Raw genomic sequence first — 18,299 nt, 5'->3', positions numbered from 1 at the left:
TAATTTTATATATTAAATAATAAAAAGTTATATCTTTATGAACCTCGTATATTGTACGGGTTAAATAAATGTAATTTTATATATCAAATAATAAAAAAAGGTTATATCTTTAAAAATCATGTGTATTATACGGGTTAAATAAATGTAATTTTGTATACTAAATACTAAAAACGTCGTATCTTTAAAAACCATGTGTATTACACATATTAAATAAATGTCATTTTGTATACTAAATACTAAAAACGTCGTATCTTTAAAAAACCCGTGTATAGTCGGGTTGAATAAATCTACCAAATAATAAAAAAATTACATTCTTAAAAACCTCGTATGTTACACGTGTTAAATAGATCTAAAAAAGAGTTATATCTTAAAAACCATGTGTATTACACATATTAAATAAATGTAATTTTGTATATTAAATACTAAAAACGTCGTATCTTTAAAAAAACCCGTGTATAGTTGGGTTGAAAAATATACCAAATAATAAAAAGAAATTATATCTTATAAACCCCGTGTATTATACGTGTTGAATAAATCTAATTTTACATAGCAAATGATAAAAAGTTAGATCTTTAAAAACTTCATGTATTACACAGGTTATATAAATGTAACTTTGTATAGTAAATAGTAAAAAAGTTATATTTTTCAAAACCCTGCATTTTACACGAGTTGAATAAATATAATTTTGTATACCAAATAATAAACAAAGTTATATTTTTAATAAATTAGGATAACATTTAATATTAATATATTATTTATATATTTAATATGAGATAAGTAGGAAAGAGAGATATTTGTTTTAAAAATATAGTAAATTAACAATTTAGATTTGAAGATAATATTTTATTAAAGGATGGTAAGATTTAATATTAATTTAGTTAATATAAGATAATTATAAATTTGAGGATACCTTCAATGAATGACACATGTCCAAAACTTTGTTTCTTGTATTATAGTAGTTACATATATGAGGTTGAAGGAGAGAATGTCATGTGGCATTATTTGGAGTCTTTTATTATAAGTTAGATTAGATATATTTTTAATAGCTTTTTGGAGAGTAAATTACTTTTTGAGTCCTTATGTTTTAGTGGTTTTAATCATTGAGTTCAAAATCAAAATGTTTAACGCCCTGATTCGTTAGACATTTTTTATTACCATTTGAGTCCTTTTGAGTCCAAATTTTAACCTTTTGAGTCTAATTTTTTTTAACAAAATTGGACTCAAACCATTATAAAATGAACAAAATTGAACTCAAAACGTTATAAAATGAACAATTAGGGACTCAGGACGTTAAACTTTTTGATTTTGAACTCAAGTGATTAAAATTACTAAAACACAGTGACTCAAAAAGTAATTTACTCATGATACTAACTCTCCTTTAGGTCTATGTAGTTTGAAACAAATATCCATTTCGGTTTATTTTTTGATTTTTTGTCCAAAAATTTGATTTTTATATCAGTTATAGTCCAATTTGAATGGTTTTCTGAAAAATATCGGTAAAATAGTTCTAAATGAGTATATTTTGATTTTTCAGGAAAAGCCAGGCCAAAAAGGACATACGAAGCAAAAAAGACGAAAAAAATTACGACATGTCAAAAAATTGACTAGACACGGGTCGTGCCAGGTTGTAATACCCCGAACCTTAATGTAATGGTTATAAACGTATGAAATATGTAATTTATATTTCATATATTGTTAAACGAGTAAGATGATTGTGTGAAAGGTGAAATATCTTGACAATCCTGGGCTAATATAGGAGATCGTTTAATATTAATAATAAAATATATTATTTTTGACCTTACTCCGTTTTTAATGAAACTTAGGTTAAAACGTAGATAAAAATATGCTCGTTCCAATGACATATTCGTCGTTTTATAAAACGTTATATTTTAAAAGTTATACGAGAAAAACGAGTGAAACAGCTGAATTAATATATATATATATAAGCAAGCAAGCTAGCAGGTGAAGCAGGCAGGTAGGCACGTCAGTTGATCCCACCTCAGAAATAATTTGAGGTGCCTGCTTGCTTCTTTTAAATAAAAGTCTCAGTAGTTTGTTTAGGTACCAGTTTCTTTAACGGAAACGCTCTAGTATAGAGAATCCCGAGTATACGATCCCCCGTTGGGTGTTATTAATAGTCGTTTTAGGAGAGCGAGTAGGAGCAGGAGTAGGGAAACTCTACATCAACGTACCGTAGATAGTTTTAAGGTATGCTCTTGTTTACGTTTATGTTTAGTTATTCATTATTTAATTTTAGTAGTTAATAGGAACCGTAGATAGTTTTAAGGTATGCTCTTGTTTACGTTTATGTTTAGTTATTTATTATTTAATTTTAGTAGTTAATAGGAGTATTATTATTATAGTAGTAATATTATTATTAGTAGTAGTAATGTTAGTATTATTTTTAGGTACTAGGGTTATTGTCAGGGGCGGGTATTGGGTAGCCTAGCCTTAGTTAAGCATAGACTGATCAACCATGCTTAAACAAGGCAGCGCTAACCAATATCCAACCATGATAATGACTAGTTAGGTGTACCATTACCTAACCTAGGATTATGTAATAGTGTCAGGACCTTGAGATATATCCCAATCGTACTAGCGGCTGTTAAACAATTGCTATTCAGGTGAGTCATCATACTTGTCTTTTAAACTGTGATAGTATACTCGTCCATAACTGGTAATAATGAGAATGTTGCAGTATGCATGTGTCAGTAGGGGTATATGGGATCCTATTATGCTTAATGAGGTGTGTCACTCTGGGAAGGGTAATAAAGTGTTGTACACTTGTACCCACAGGCACTTCGTGCTTATAAGGTCCAGCAGCACACACTCATACCTATGTGACAGCCGTATGGGGACACAGCTGGAGGACCAGTATGTCTCTTGTACGGTGGTTTGTGACAAGTCTAATGTGACCTATAAGGTTCAACGAGGTCCAATCTAACTATAATGTGGTCACATGCCCATATTGTGTATGCATATAATGTAAACTGTGGTATGTCTTTATAAAAATTGTATAGTATGAGCTCACCAGTATATATCTGACGTCGTTTTGAGTATACTAATCTCAGGTGAGTCATGAAGAAAGCAATAGGAACTACTTGACAGTTGTGGAGTTTTAGAAGATCAATGAGTTCTTAGTTGCCAAAAGATTGTAAATAAATAAGTGTTGTACTCAGATTATTATAAGTTTTTATGAAAGTTTAGTTTGTTTCCGCTGTAAGTGTATCAATTGTGCATAATCACCCGGGTTACGGGGTGGGTGTTACAGTTGGTATCAGAGCCCGAGGTTTTAGCGAATTAGGTATTGCAGGAATGCCTAAGCTTTAACCAGTAGTTCTCTAAAGATTAATAGCACACTCAGACTAGGCCGAATAACATGCTCTCATGAAAAGTACTTGCATAGTCAATTGAGTGACGCTAGAAGAAGTAAAATATGTTGTGCCTTTTTTATGTGCTATATATATATATATATGTGTGACATATATAGTTGTTATATTATAATGATGTATCATACATACCAGTAACTCTTTATACTCATATTCCTATAGGGAGGAGACAATGTCTGAACATAGAGATGAACAAGGGTCTAGAAATAATCAGAATAACAGTAGGGGAGAGGAAAGTTCTTATAGGACTCGAACTCCCTCTCATAGTGTCAGATCTCGGTCTAGTACAAGCATGCGTCTAAATACTGATGATATCCACAATATAGCCGTGGAAGTGGCTAAGGTAATAACAAATGCACAAACCGGTAATGTTAACCAATCTGGAGAACGACTTGAAGAAAGCTCAGCTGCCTCCACGCCAGTACAAAGGGAAAGAATGGGCGAAAAGAAAAACACTATTGCAACCATGCCACTAGAAGGAAAAGGTGAATATTCCAAATCAAAGGAATGTACTTATAAGCACTTTATGTCCTGTAAACCTCAGTCCTTCGACGGAAGAAAGGGAGCACTAGAAGCTCAAGACTGGCTCAACAGAATGGAGTCAGTATTAGACCTATGTGAGTGTGATGACCGCAACAAAGTACGGTTCGCCGTACATATGTTTGAAGCTGAAGCCCTTCACTGGTGGAACATTGTGGTCCGAACAGAGGGAAAAGAAAAGGTTAAGGAGATGAAGTGGGAAGAGTTTATTCATAAGTTTCTTGCTAAGTATTGTCCTCCCAGTGAGACTGAGCAACTGGAATGGAATTCTTTCAGTTAAAAAGGGGAAATAAAACCTATCGAGAGTATGTTTCTCGTTTCAATGACATATCTCGACTGGTTTCTTATTTAGCATTGACTGAGGAACAACTGATCAATAGGTTTATTTGGGGTCTACCCTCTGAAATGAGGGTGTTAATCAAATCCAAATCCCCCAAGACTTTTGCAGAAACTGTTGAGGCTGGCGCCGTCATGGCTGCCGAGATGATTCTACGGCAGGCTGAATCTCCCGCACCAAAAAGGAAGTGGGAAGAAAGAAAGGGGGACACCCGGAATAACAACTTTAAAAGGCCTAAAACACTTCCTCAATGTCAAATTTGCAAACGTTTTCATACGGGGGAATGTCGTTTTCCTTGTCCAAATTGTAAAAAGACGGGTCATGCTCTTCAAGAATGCAAGGAAAAGAAGAAGTGTTTCGAATGTGGAGACCCTAACCACATGATACCGAATGTCCCGAACTCAAATGAAATAATAAGACACAACCAAATCAGCCAAAAGGGCGTGCATTTGTACTCACCACGGAAGAAGCCAAGACCAATACAGACGTTATCCACGTTATCACGGGTACGTATCTCGTAAATGATGTATATGCGCGTGTGTTATTTGATACCGGTGCAAATAGAAGTCTAGTGTCGACTACCTTTAGACCTTACTTGAACCAGGCGTCCCAAAACCTAGATCATGCCTTTACAGTAGAAATGGCTTATGGAAGTCAAAGAGAGATAGTTGACATTGTTAAGAATTGTAAAATAAGCTTAAACAACCATGTTATCCCTATAGACCTAATGCCTATGGAACTTGGAGAATTCGACATAGTCATAGGAATGGACTGGTTGACACCATATCATGCGGAAGTTATATGTGACAAAAGGATCGTCCGACTCCGATTACCCAACGGCAAACAGCTAACTGTATCGGGAGACCGCACTGAGAAGACTAAGAACCTCATCACGGTAGCACAAGCACATAAATGCCTAAGGAAAGGGTATGTTGCCTTTTTAGCATATGTCGTAAACACTACAGAAAAGCAGAAGGTCGAGGACGTGCCAGTAGTACGAGAATACCCCGAAGTGTTTCCCGATGAGCTCCCGGGACTACCATCGGATAGACAGGTTGAGTTTCGCATTGACCTAGTTCCTGGTACATCACCGATTGCTAAGTCTCCGTATAGACTAGCCCCGACAGAAATGCAAGAACTCAAGAAGCAACTACAAGAGTTTCTTGACAAGGGGTTTATCCAACCTAGTTCGTCGCCATGGGGAGCACCCATCTTGTTTGTCAAGAAGAAAGATGGGACGATGCGCATGTGCATCGATTATAGAGACTTGAATAAAGCCACTATAAAGAATAAATACCCTTTACCCAGGATCGACGACTTGTTTGATCAATTACAAGGGGCAAGTTATTTCTCTAAAATAGACTTGAGGTCTGGATACCACCAAGTGAAAGTTACACTAGAAGACATACCTAAGACTGCCTTCAGGACTAGGTATGGTCATTATGAATTTTTGGTAATGCTATTTGGATTAACCAACGCACCTGCAGTGTTCATGGACCTCATGAACAGGGTTTGTAAACCTTACCTCGATAAGTTTGTGATCATTTTCATTGACGATATCCTTATCTACTCTAAGAATGAGGCAGAACATGAACAACACCTGAGAGCAGCCCTTGAATTGCTCAAGAAAGAAAAACTCTATGCAAAGTTCCCTAAGTGTGAATTTTGGATACGTGAGGTGCAATTCCTAGGCCACGTGATAAATGAACATGGAATACAAGTTGACCCTGCAAAGATCGAGGCCATCAAGAAGTGGGAAGTACCGAAGAATCCCACTGAAATCAGAAGATTTATGGGGTTAGCAGGATACTATAGAAGGTTTATTCAAGACTTCTCAAAGATTGCAACACCATTAACCACACTAACCCAGAAAGCCTCTAAGTTTAATTCGGGACCTAAACAAGAAGAAGCCTTTAACACGTTAAAGCATAAGTTATGTAGCGCCCCAATACTGTCACTTCCTGAAGGAACGGAAGATTTTGCCGTCTACTGTGATGCATCTCACTACGGTATGGGATGTGTACTCATGCAAAGAGGCAAAGTGATTGCCTACGCCTCTAGACAGTTGAAGATTCATGAACGGAACTACACAACCCATGATTTGGAACCTGGTGCCATAGTGTTTGCATTGAAAATTTTGAGGCACTATCTCTACAGTACAAAGCGCACTATCTATAGTGACCATAAAAGTTTAAAACATATATTTGAGCAGAAGGAGCTCAATATGCGTCAGAGGCGACGGATGGAGTTATTAAGTGATTACGACTGTGAGATCCAATACCATCCAGGTAAGGAAAACATAGTAGCAGATGCTCTAAGTAGAAAAGAGAAACCTCAACCAATAAGAATTCGTGCAACCAGAATAGAGGTTAAAACTAGTCTCTTAGATCAAGTTAAGAATATACAACAAGAAGCCTTAGAAGAGAATCATATTGCAAAAGAAAGAATGATTGGGAGACTGAAGCTACTGACAATGGGAAATGATAATATCCTTAGGTTCAACAATAGGATATGGGTTCCTAATTTTGGAGGACTGCAGGATACAATCTTAGAGGAAGCTCATAAGTCTAAGTATTCCATTCATCCAGGCAATGACAAGATGTATAAGGATTTAAGGAGAGCTTATTGGTGGCCGGGAATGAAGCGATCTATTGCCCATTATGTGGAAAAGTGTCTTACATGCCTTAAGGTGAAGGCAGAACATCAAAAACCCTCTGGATACTTGCAACAACCAGAGATTCCAGAATGGAAATAGGAGAAAATCACCATGGATTTTATCACGAAGCTCCCAAGGTCAAGTCACAGTTATGATACTATTTGGGTAATAGTGGACACACTGACCAAGTCTGCACACTTCGTGCCAATTCGTGAGGACTATAAGATGAACAAGCTAGCTCAAATTTACATCAAAGAAATAGTCTTGCGACATGGGGTGCCTGTATCGATCATATCAGACGATAGTCGTTTCACATCTAAATTCTGGCAAAGTTTCCAACAAGAGTTGGGAACCAAGCTTAATCTAAGCACTACATATCATCCTCAGACGGATGGGCAGAGTGAACGGACTATTCAGACATTAGAAGACATGCTCCGGGCTTGTGTAATTGATTTTGGTGGAAGTTGGGACACTCATCCACCACTCATCGAATTCGCCTACAATAATAGCTATCACGCCAGCATCAAAGCTGCACCTTATGAAGCTTTATATGGAAGAAAGTGCCGAACTCCTATCTGTTGGACGAAAGTAGGGGAAAGTCAACTAGCAGGACCAGAAATCATTGTGGATACCACAGAAAAGATCCAGCAAATAAAAGAAAGGATGAAAAGTGCTCAAGATCGACAAAAGAGTTATGCAGATCAGAGGCGTAAACCCCTAGAGTTCCAACTAGGGGATAAAGTAATGCTTAAGGTATCACCCCTGAAAGGAGTGATTTGGTTTGGAAAGAAGGGAAAGTTGAAACCCCGATACATTGGGCCGTTTGAAGTAACAAGCAAAGTAGGACCAGTGGCTTATCGGCTAAAACTTCCTTAACAGCTGGCAGGAATACATAATACTTTTCATGTATCAAATTTAAGGAAGTGCCTGGTGGACGAAGCCCAACAAATACCCCTGGAAGACGTAAAGGTTGACGAAAAACTCAACTTCATTGAAGAACCACTACAAATCGAAGATAGGAAGGTTAAAAAGTTACGCAAGAAGGAAATCCCTTTAGTCAAAGTCAAGTGGAACGCACGTCATAGACCCAACTTTACATGGGAATTAGAAAACATAATGAAAGATAAGTACCCTCATCTTTTTAAGTGATGGCAAATTTCGAGGACGAAATTTTTGTAAGGAGGGAAGGATGTAATACCCCGAACCTTAATGTACTGGTTCTAAACGTATGAAATATGTAATTTATATTTCATATATTGTTAAACGAGTAAGATGATGGTGTGAAAGGTGAAATATCTTGACAAGCTTGGGCCAATATAGGAGATCGTTTAATATTAATAATTAAATATATTATTTTTGACCTTACTCCGTTTTTAATGAAACTTAGGTTAAAACGTAGATAAAAATATGCTCCTTCCAATGACATATTCGCCGTTTTATAAAACGTCATATTTTAAAAGTTATACGAGAAAAACGAGTGAAGCAGCTGAATTAATATATATAAGCAAGCAAGCTAGCAGGTCAAGCAGACAGGTAGGCACGTCACTTGATCCCCTCATAAATAATTTGAGGTGCCTGCTTGCTTCCTTTAAATAAGAGTCTTAGTAGTTTGTTTAGGTACCAGTTTTTTTAACAGAAACGCTCTAGTATAGAGAATCCCGAGTATATGATACCCCGTTGGGTGTTATTAATAGTCGTTTTTGGAGAGCGAGTAGGAGCAGGAGTAGGGAAACTCTACATCAACGTACCGTAGATAGTTTTAAGGTATGCTTTTGTTTACGTTTATGTTTAGTTATTTATTATTTAATTTTAGTAGTTAATAGGAGTATTATTATTATTAGTAGTAATATTATTATTAGTAGTAGCAATTTTAGTATTATTTTTAGGTACTAGGGTTATTGTCAGGGGCGGGTATTGGGTGGCCTAGCCTTAGTTAAGCATAGACTGATCAACCATGCTTAAACAAGGCAGCGCTAACCAATATCCAACCATGATAATGACTAGTTAGGTGTACCATTACCTAACCTAGGATTATGTAATTGTGTCAGGACCTTGAGATATATCCCAATCGTACTAGCGGCTGTTAAGCAATTGCTAATCAGGTGAGTCATCATACTTGTCTTTTAACCTGTGATAGTATACTCGTCCATAACTGGTAATAATGAGAATGTTGCAGTGTGCATGTCTCAGTAGGGGTATATGGGATCCTATTAAGCTTAATGAGGTGTGTCACTCTGGGAAGGGTAAGAAGGTGTTGTACCCACAGGCACTTCGTGCTTATAAGGTCCAGCGACACACACTCATACCTATGTGACGGCCGTAGGGGGACACAGTTGGAGGACCAGTATGTCTCTTGTACGATGGTTTGTGACAAGTCAAATGTGACCTATAAGGTTCAACGAGGCCCAATCTGACTATAATGTGGTCACATGCCATATTGTGTATGCATATAATGTAAATTGTGGTCTGTCTTTATAAAAATTGTATAGTATGAGCTCACCAGTGTATATCTGACGTCGTTTTGAGTATACTTATCTCAGGTGAGTCATGAGGAAAGCAGTAGGAACTACTTGACAGTTGTGGAGTTTTAGAAGATCAAGGACTTCTTAGTTGCCAAAAGATTGTAAATAAATAAAGTGTTGTACTCAGATTATTATAAGTTTTAATGAAAGTTTAGTTTGTTTCCGCTGTAAGTGTATCCATTATGCATAATCACACGGGTTACGGGGTGGGTGTTACACAGGTAGTCACACCCGTACCCCATCTCAGAATAGACAAAAGTTTTGTAGACGACTTTTGATGATCTAACACTTTCTTCCTTCTTGATTTTTGATAGGGCACACCTAAGCTATGATACCCCGTTAGAATCAAAGGGGGGAAGAGCACTTCGGACACGGAGAATTACACAGGGATCATAAAAAAGTTAAATTTTTATTGCAGGAAGTTCCAATCGCGGGCAACAAAGGCCGCATACGTAACACACACTCCTGCCCCATGAACGAAAAATCACGCTTAATGGAAATGTAGAAGCCTGAGATGACCGGACTTGGTAGGACCTTAAACCTCCAAACCCAGGTAGGTAAACTTCTAATTAGGACAAGCCAAAAGAGAGAAAATGTTCAAAAATAAAAGAACAAAGAAAATGTGGAACTCTTAAAGTCACGCCTTTGTGCAAAAAATGAAAGAAGGAAACTGATCGATGCATTTTAGATACATCTAATAAGTTACATTTTAAATGTATTGGTATTATTAATAAAATAAATCATTTTGAATTCTTTTTGTATTTTTTAAGTCTCATAATAAAACAAGCTAAAGAGGTTTAAATAGCGATTTAATGTTATTAATATAATCGACACTAGATTTTAAAAACAAGCTAAAAGTGTTATGAATATCATAATAAAGGGTTAAAGGCAATTAAATTAGAAATTAAATCTGGATCTCAACCAAAAAAAAAAAAAGATTCATGTAAAGAAAATACATGATCTCAATTCTCATGTTGGGATTCACATTTGATGTGGGACAAGTCAAAACAGAGAAAATGTTCAAAAATAAAATAACAAAGAAAATGTGTAACTTTTAAAGTCACGCCTTTGAGCAAAAAATGAAAGAGGGAAACTGATCGGTGCATTAATACACGTTGTTGATATAAGTTACATTATAAAACCACCCGTAGTGGGGTATTATTTGCAAAAAAAACGCCCCCCCCCCCTTACATAGGGTGTTTTTGGGCAGTATTTTTGAAAAAAAATTTGGTTTAGCGTTATATATAAAACGCCTAAAATGGTTTGTGGAATGGTTGACTAAGTTTGACCCACCAATTAGAAACTAGTTTGTTTGTTTTTTTTAATGGTTGGAAGGGGCATTATTTGGGCATTATTCCCTCTACGCCACTTTTGCAATAACGCCCCATGCTGACTGGACTGTCACGTGTCGAATAATGCCCCATGGTGCGTGTATTATTTGGCTAAACCACTACACATGGTCTAAATGTATTGGTATTATTAATAAAATAAATCATTTTGATTTCTTTTTGTATTTTTTAAGTCTCATAATAAAACAAGCTAAAGAGGTTTAAATAGCTATTTAATGTTATTAATATAACGGATACTAGATTTTAAAAACAAACTAAAAGTGTTATGAATATCATAATAAAAGGGTTAAAGGCAATTAAATTAGAAATTAATTCTGGATCTCAACCAAAAAAAAAAAAGATTCATGTAAAGAAAATACATGATCTCAATTCTCATGTTGGGATTCACATTTAATTTGGGACAAGTCTCACATTTAATCGATCCTCCTTACCTTATGGGCCAACGTCCTTGTTGGTCACGACCATGTTGGTCACGGCTGGCTCTCTTCAGGCCACCACTCCGAGTTCTGGCTCTGATACCAATGTTACATACCAAACAAGAGAACTCAACCCAAAAGACTAGTCTGGTGGGTGAGAGAGCCTATTTGGTATATAAACCCTATATCAGTTGCCCATACAACCGATGTGAAACAAGTCTCATACCTTATAATGATATTAGTCCATAACAATCAACTTAAATTGTTGTACCTATAATTTATTCGTAGGAACTGATGAGCAAAAATGGACCTGAAGAAAGAAACTTGGACTTTGGATTCCGAAGGTCCACATGCAAAGTGTTGTACTTGTAGGCAGGTTGCAAAAATAAAAACATATTGTACGAATGGGTTGTATAACTAATATGGGCCATCAGAATGAAACTCGGGCTTGAAAATTGGCAGCATGTGGAGAGTGGTCGAACTTTATTTGATGGGGAAATACTTAAAAAAAAAATCAATATATTTTCTATTTTTTCTCAAAAAAGTCCCTCATTTTTTTATTTTTTTCATATAAAAGTCTCTTAACTTGTTAAATTTGAATATTATTATGAAATGACTTATAATAACTATTTATTGCTGATGTGACATATAAGTAAAATATAAAAAGTTGACATGGACAATCTACGTGTAAAAAAAAAAAAAAAAAAAAAAACACGAAAGCAAATTATTTAGACATTTGGTTTTTTCCACTTTATTATGTGGTTATTATTGGATTTTTTTCTCAGTTTTTAGGCCTTTCATAAAAATATATTTTTGCGAACAAATTATAAGACAAAAACGTCAATTGCAATCAAAATATTGGTTCGGCTATTTTAATAGCGATACAGTTTTTAAGAAAAACAAAAAACAATACGAAATAAAATAAAATAAAACAAAACAAATAAAATACACGACAGCCATTACTTTCTAATATATGTGAAAGGGTGGATTACTTGGCTTTCTTGTTCGAAAACTTCCACATCTTGACTAGGTTCGGCTTCTTCATGGAATATTTAACTTTCTTGTTCAACACATCGTCCTCTCCCACCTGTTCCGCCTCTCCTACCTCTTCCGCCTCTCCCGCCTATTCTAATAATATCTTCTCTTGTCACCCTTGTCATAGGCCTTCCTTTTCTCTTAGGTTCTTTGGGCGGTGATTATGCTCTTTCTCTAAACAGTCGCTGTAAGTCATTTATCTTCCGGTAAATGATACTTTTTTATACTTCAATTGCTTTTCAGTTTCATGTCTTTTTCTCTTAGTTGATGGTCTACCCGACGTTCTTCTCTCTTTTGGAGGAAGGGGTTTAATGTAAGATGTTACCTTCCACATTTTGCAAATCTGGTTATTTGCATCTCGACCTGTTGCTGTTAAAAGTTCCCCTTTACATAACCCTTTTAAAAATGTTCCATCTAAGCCTATTACCTTCCTGCATGCAACCCAACCTTCTTTTAAAGCTTTAAAACATATATAAATCCTACTGAACACATTACTTCCATCTGGCATACCATTTACTTCCACTTTCACAGAACTTTCGGGATTAGATCTTAAATTCTCATGTGCATAATCCCATATCCGCGCATAGTGTTCTTTCAGTCCACCCTCTATTTCGAACATTGCCATAGATTTTGCTCGACAACACTGACCTCTACTTACTTTAACCATGTAGTCACGCAATATATCCGCTTGCATGTCTCTTATTCTAACAATCCATGAGGCTGTCACTAGGGACCCTAAACTGTAATTTCATGAGGCTGTAATCCATGAGGCTGTCACTAGGGACCCTAAACTGTAATTTCTACTACAGTTGTGATTATTATTAAGGCTTTTAATCTGAAAACTATTTCTCAGTTTGCATCCAAGATGCCCATAATCTAAACGGACAAGAATAACCAACATCTTTGTTACAACATACAACTAAGAGCCTTTTTGTTTCATTTTTTTATAACTTAACATATATCCATTTACTATTCCATAACAACATATAACAAACTTCAATTGTGTAGGACTTTCATACCTATCTCCAAGAATCGGTTGCCTGGCACACGTTCATTTGTCATGAAAAATTATAATTTTGTCTCCAGTTTAAAATTATAGTATTTCCATTATTTTAGTTTTTTTAGCAAAAGTATGGTAATGTTTTGTTTTAATTGGTTGAATCTATGTAATTTTTTTGAGATGGTGTTATGAGTAGTCAAACCACACAAGTAACCAAAATACAGATGTATATATTATGAGAGAGAAATATTCGGTTTAATGCCCCACAACACGAGCGGGCAAAAAGCTAGTTCATAACAAATAATGATATTAAAGTATTGTATTCTAAATAAAGGTCAAAATGAGAGGTCATTAACAAGTCAACCATCTGAATGGTAAAAAAGAAAATTTCATATGTTTTTTTAACTACATTCAATGTTCATATTATACGTATACAAGAAGGACGTGAACAATTGTAATTCGCTATTGGCGGGTTTTGACGATGGCAGCACGTGGCATGAGATGGTTGGTCTGTTGGTTTTCTGTTGTATTAACACTAAATGAGAATTTCAACACCGCTGCGAAGCGCAAGGTTAAATACTAGTTAAACCAACAAGTCATGATTGGATGTCTGGATATATGGAATATGATAGATATCTATTATTAATGTTTTTAACAATTGTCGATTTCTGTTATAATATGTGTAACGATGTATGTGTGGTACACCTCTTTATGTGAGAACATAGACGGGTCAAAGATTAGAAGAATGATGATCTATTTGTTTTCATGGGAGTGTCATCCAGTGGGAACCTACGTCTAGGGGTTGCAATTAGGGATATTTTATTTAGCTCTGACAATTTTTATAATTACATAGATATGGATATATATAGAGACTATCTAGGGTTTTAGGCTGGTGAAAAAAAAACCAAGGACTTCATACTCAACACATACAAACAAGATGAGTGCTCATCGGGCCAAATATACATCTTCCATTACCGTCTTTGATTCTTTGTGTTGTTATGGGCCAGTAGAGGGTCCAGCCTCCGGGTCATGAAATTTATTGGGCTTGTGTTTAGGAGGGGCCTATTGGGCTAATCGAAGCTTAATAATCACAATCTAGAGAAACTAAGCAATTTCCATGATCATCCTCATGAATCATGATACACATGGTTTTGTTACTGTTCTTTAGAAATAAATTTGTTTTGTTTTCAACCTTTTCGAGTTGACAAAATGAAATCTATATAGTGTGTTAAGATCGTACATAGATACATATGGAAAGTAGGGGTGGTTATCTTGTTCTCCTATTTTTTTAAGGTTCTTTAGCCATTTCACTCTGTGTGTCTGAAGGATAAAATACAAACTATATTTCTTCTTGAAATATTTGAAAGAAACAACATAGTTGCTTGCTTAAATTAATTTAATGGTTAAAATAAATTCGGTGAAAGGTTTGTAAGTAAGGCCTTTGTCACACCCCGATTTTCACGTGTCTCACCGGTGGGCCCAGTGGGGGATTACCGTGACGTAGTTGGCAACATTATAGTCAAACCACACAATATAAATGAATGCACAGCGGAAGCATAAAGATAAATATATTTCAACTTTATTTGTAATATCAAAGTATCACCATTTGTTGAAATAAAATCCACAGGGGATCAATAATAATAATAAAGTATTGTTCAACAGACTTCAGGCATCTTAAGCTTGCGAGACTTCTAATGATGCTAAGGAGAAATCCCAGCCAATTACGCATAGTACCTGCATTTAGTCTTTTTGGGAAAATACGTCAGTTTACACTGGTAAATACATTCAACTGACACTTTTGTAAAATGTTTAATAAAATTGGTTTAAATGCACCAGGCACAAACTCTTTATAACTTGGGATAATTTATAATTAAATCTTGTAAAGAATTACATGTTTGCTATGCGTTGGTCGCCCGGGTCGTGCCGGGTTAAAGTTTAATAGACACGCCACATAGCATAAAACCGTGGCGGGTAAACCAACGGCTACACTTTTATAGTCATGGACATAATGCCGGGTGTACGCCTACACCCGGATGTCGAGGTCGTGGCCATTCGTAAATGCTGCCAAGGATATCCGGGACATGGTCATTAAGCCCCCAAAGGCGTAAAGCCAACAAAACAAGTTTTTAAACGGGTCACATTGATAATACCCAACTACTAATGAGTTGGGGTCAATTTCCCGACCAAGCGGTATTTTAAATACCGTAACCCAAGCCCGTATAACGGAAAATAAGTTAAAAGTATTTACCTTTGCAAGTATAATTCCTTAATTGAAATAAATTGCAGATAGCTTTTACTGGTCCCCTAATCTGGAACGAAGGTTTAAATTAACCTATTAGAAGAATACTAACGGGTCTTTAATTTAGCCGTAGCCTATACCGGTCAGTTTCGAAGGATAGCTACGGTTTAATCGCGTGAAAGGCGAAAACCGTGAATGGAGTGTGATTTTGACCCAACAAGCTTGAAGACTTGTTTTATATGGGTATAATAATCATACTCTGGATTTTGGGGTCAAAACAACATGGTTTGACCCGTTTCGGCTAATTTATGTAAACTAGTTACATAAGCCGAACCGTGCGCGCAAAAGGCGCAACGGGTAACCGTAAGAGTCCTACACTGTTTTCCTAAGTCAACATGCTTTAAAGAGGTTGTGGTATCAGTATGATACCTTCCATAATGCCCGTAACGAGTTTAAGTTCATAATATGCCCCGTAGGGGTATTTCGGTCTTTTTAAAGATTATAAAAGAGGTTTCTGAGTTCTACAGGAAATCTGAGTTTCCCGAACAGTTTATAAAGTATAAAATACTTTATTTATTATTTAAAATCAGTAGCAACTGGAATCGGGTTAAAAGACCTTATAGAACTCTAGTTATGGCCGAAAAGGGTATATTTGGTATTTACCGAACCGTTGCCATAACCGCAGGTTATGAGCAGGTTAAAAATAATTAAAAATCTTTAAAAATCCCAAAATATTATTTTACATCAGTGAGTAAAAGGTTTGGTGTCGAAATCTGGGTTTAGATAGGCGTTATGCTAATTGCGCTATTATATTACTAAAGTTTCCGTAATTTGCGCTATTTAGCATAACTCCTATTCTGGACCTCGGATTGACGTGAAATTTTAGGGACATGTTTAGAAATCATTAACCAAGGTTATGATCCTTTCACATGTCCGAAATTCTCGTTTTAAATTAAAAAGGGCGTTACGGTCAACTTTTAAACATTTAACGGAAATGTGTAAAAGACTCGGACAAACAACGAACCGGTCACAGAGGGTTATACCATCATGTAACATGGTCCTAAGAGAGTCCTAAGGCATATCTAAATCATACTTTAACGGGTCAGAACCAAAGTCAAAGCAAAAGTCAAAGCTTTTGCGACTTTCGGCTCCGAACCGGGTCAAAACAGAAAATGGTCGGATCAAACAAGCTTAGACTAGTTAATATACTTATTATCATGTTTTATGAGTGTTTAAACAGGTTACATATCATCTACATTACAGATTATGCATGAAATCGCAAAATGACATTTCTGTTGACTTTTTCTAAGCACGTTTGACTCGACATTTAGACTAGTTAGAGTGGGAATCAGAGGGTGCCCTTTTAGGGGTTTAATGCCCACATGATTACCATCATATAACTATCTTTGATTCGACAAATCACTGGACCATTCGTGATTTATCGCAAAGTCAATCGTTAATTACGACGGATTGACTTTTAGGCTAAAACTATGGAAAAATGAAACCACAAAGGGTTAGGCAACTTACAGAAGCTTGGTGCACGACTAAGGATGATAGAAGAATGCTTGGAAGCTCCAGAGATGATCAAGAGAGCAGGTTTTGAGGTGTGTTTCACTTATGCACAATGCCTTGCCTTTTATAGTGAAAAATGGGGCTTAGGATCATTACACATCAACCTACAAGGCATCATGGATGTTCAGCAGGTGGCCTTGGGTGCTAGGGGCATGTAGAGGGCGCCCATGCTTTATTAATTGCTCAAATGATCGTTCACAAGCTCAAACAGCAAGTCTGTCCAAGTATTCTGCATCTGGGACTCGTACGCGGCCCGCATTAGATTCAGGCTACATGCACGCGGGCCGCCTGAATCTTCATGTCAGGAAACGTATCCACAGGTGGCTCGCGGCCCGCATTAACTTGCTTGTTTCACTCAGGCGGGCCGCCTGAGGCCTGAATTTCAAGATTTTCAAATATTTTGTAATGATTAACTTGACCTTTTGGTTTCGAAGGGGTAACTTTGCGATTTGGCCCTCGATTATTTACAATGAAGGGCCTCGTGCCTTTTACCCGTATTGTTAAGTCCTCGGTTAGTTTAATTACTATTCGAAAAGCCTTAACTTTTATTGTTGACGCTTTTAACCCCTCTCATACGAATTTGATCATAACTTTCTCGTTTTAAAATGGAACTTCGCGAAATTTATCTCGTATATTCTAGTGAGCGTATTTTACTGTTACAAAGCCTCGGGTTCGTCAAAGGGTCACTCAGAGGTATAATTAAACATGTTGACACAGTTAACCCCTGTAGCTTGTAATCTCTCACTTTCTTCCGCGTTTCGCTCCGTACGATCCATGATTTATTCGTTTGAAGGTACGAGCATCGTTTAGGGTTACTATACAGTATATTTACCCTTTGTTGACATTTATAACCCTCGCATTTACATACTTTCAAGGTTTGTCAACTTTAGTCCTTTATTTAATATTTAATGCCACGTGTAAACTCATGACACGTGTTAACACATTATTGGACACAAAATTTCGAGGTGTTACATCCTCACCCCCTTAAAATAAATCTCGACCCGAGATTTACTCAAACAAATAAGGGTATTTTTCTTTCATCGTGGATTCAACCTCCCACGTGAATTCGGGACCTCTACGGGCATCCCACTTGACCTTAACAATCGGTACATGCTTCCTTCGAAGCTTCTTCACCTGTCGATCTTCAATCGACAAAGGTTTTTCCACAAATTTTAAGCTCTCATCTATATGCACATCTGTGTGTGGTATCACCAGTGATTCGTCAGGGAAGCACTTTTTCAGAT

The sequence above is a fragment of the Helianthus annuus genome, chromosome 15 (assembly GCF_002127325.2).
Source record: "Helianthus annuus cultivar XRQ/B chromosome 15, HanXRQr2.0-SUNRISE, whole genome shotgun sequence".
NCBI lineage: Eukaryota > Viridiplantae > Streptophyta > Magnoliopsida > Asterales > Asteraceae > Helianthus > Helianthus annuus.
This window is presented reverse-complemented; position numbering follows the sequence as displayed.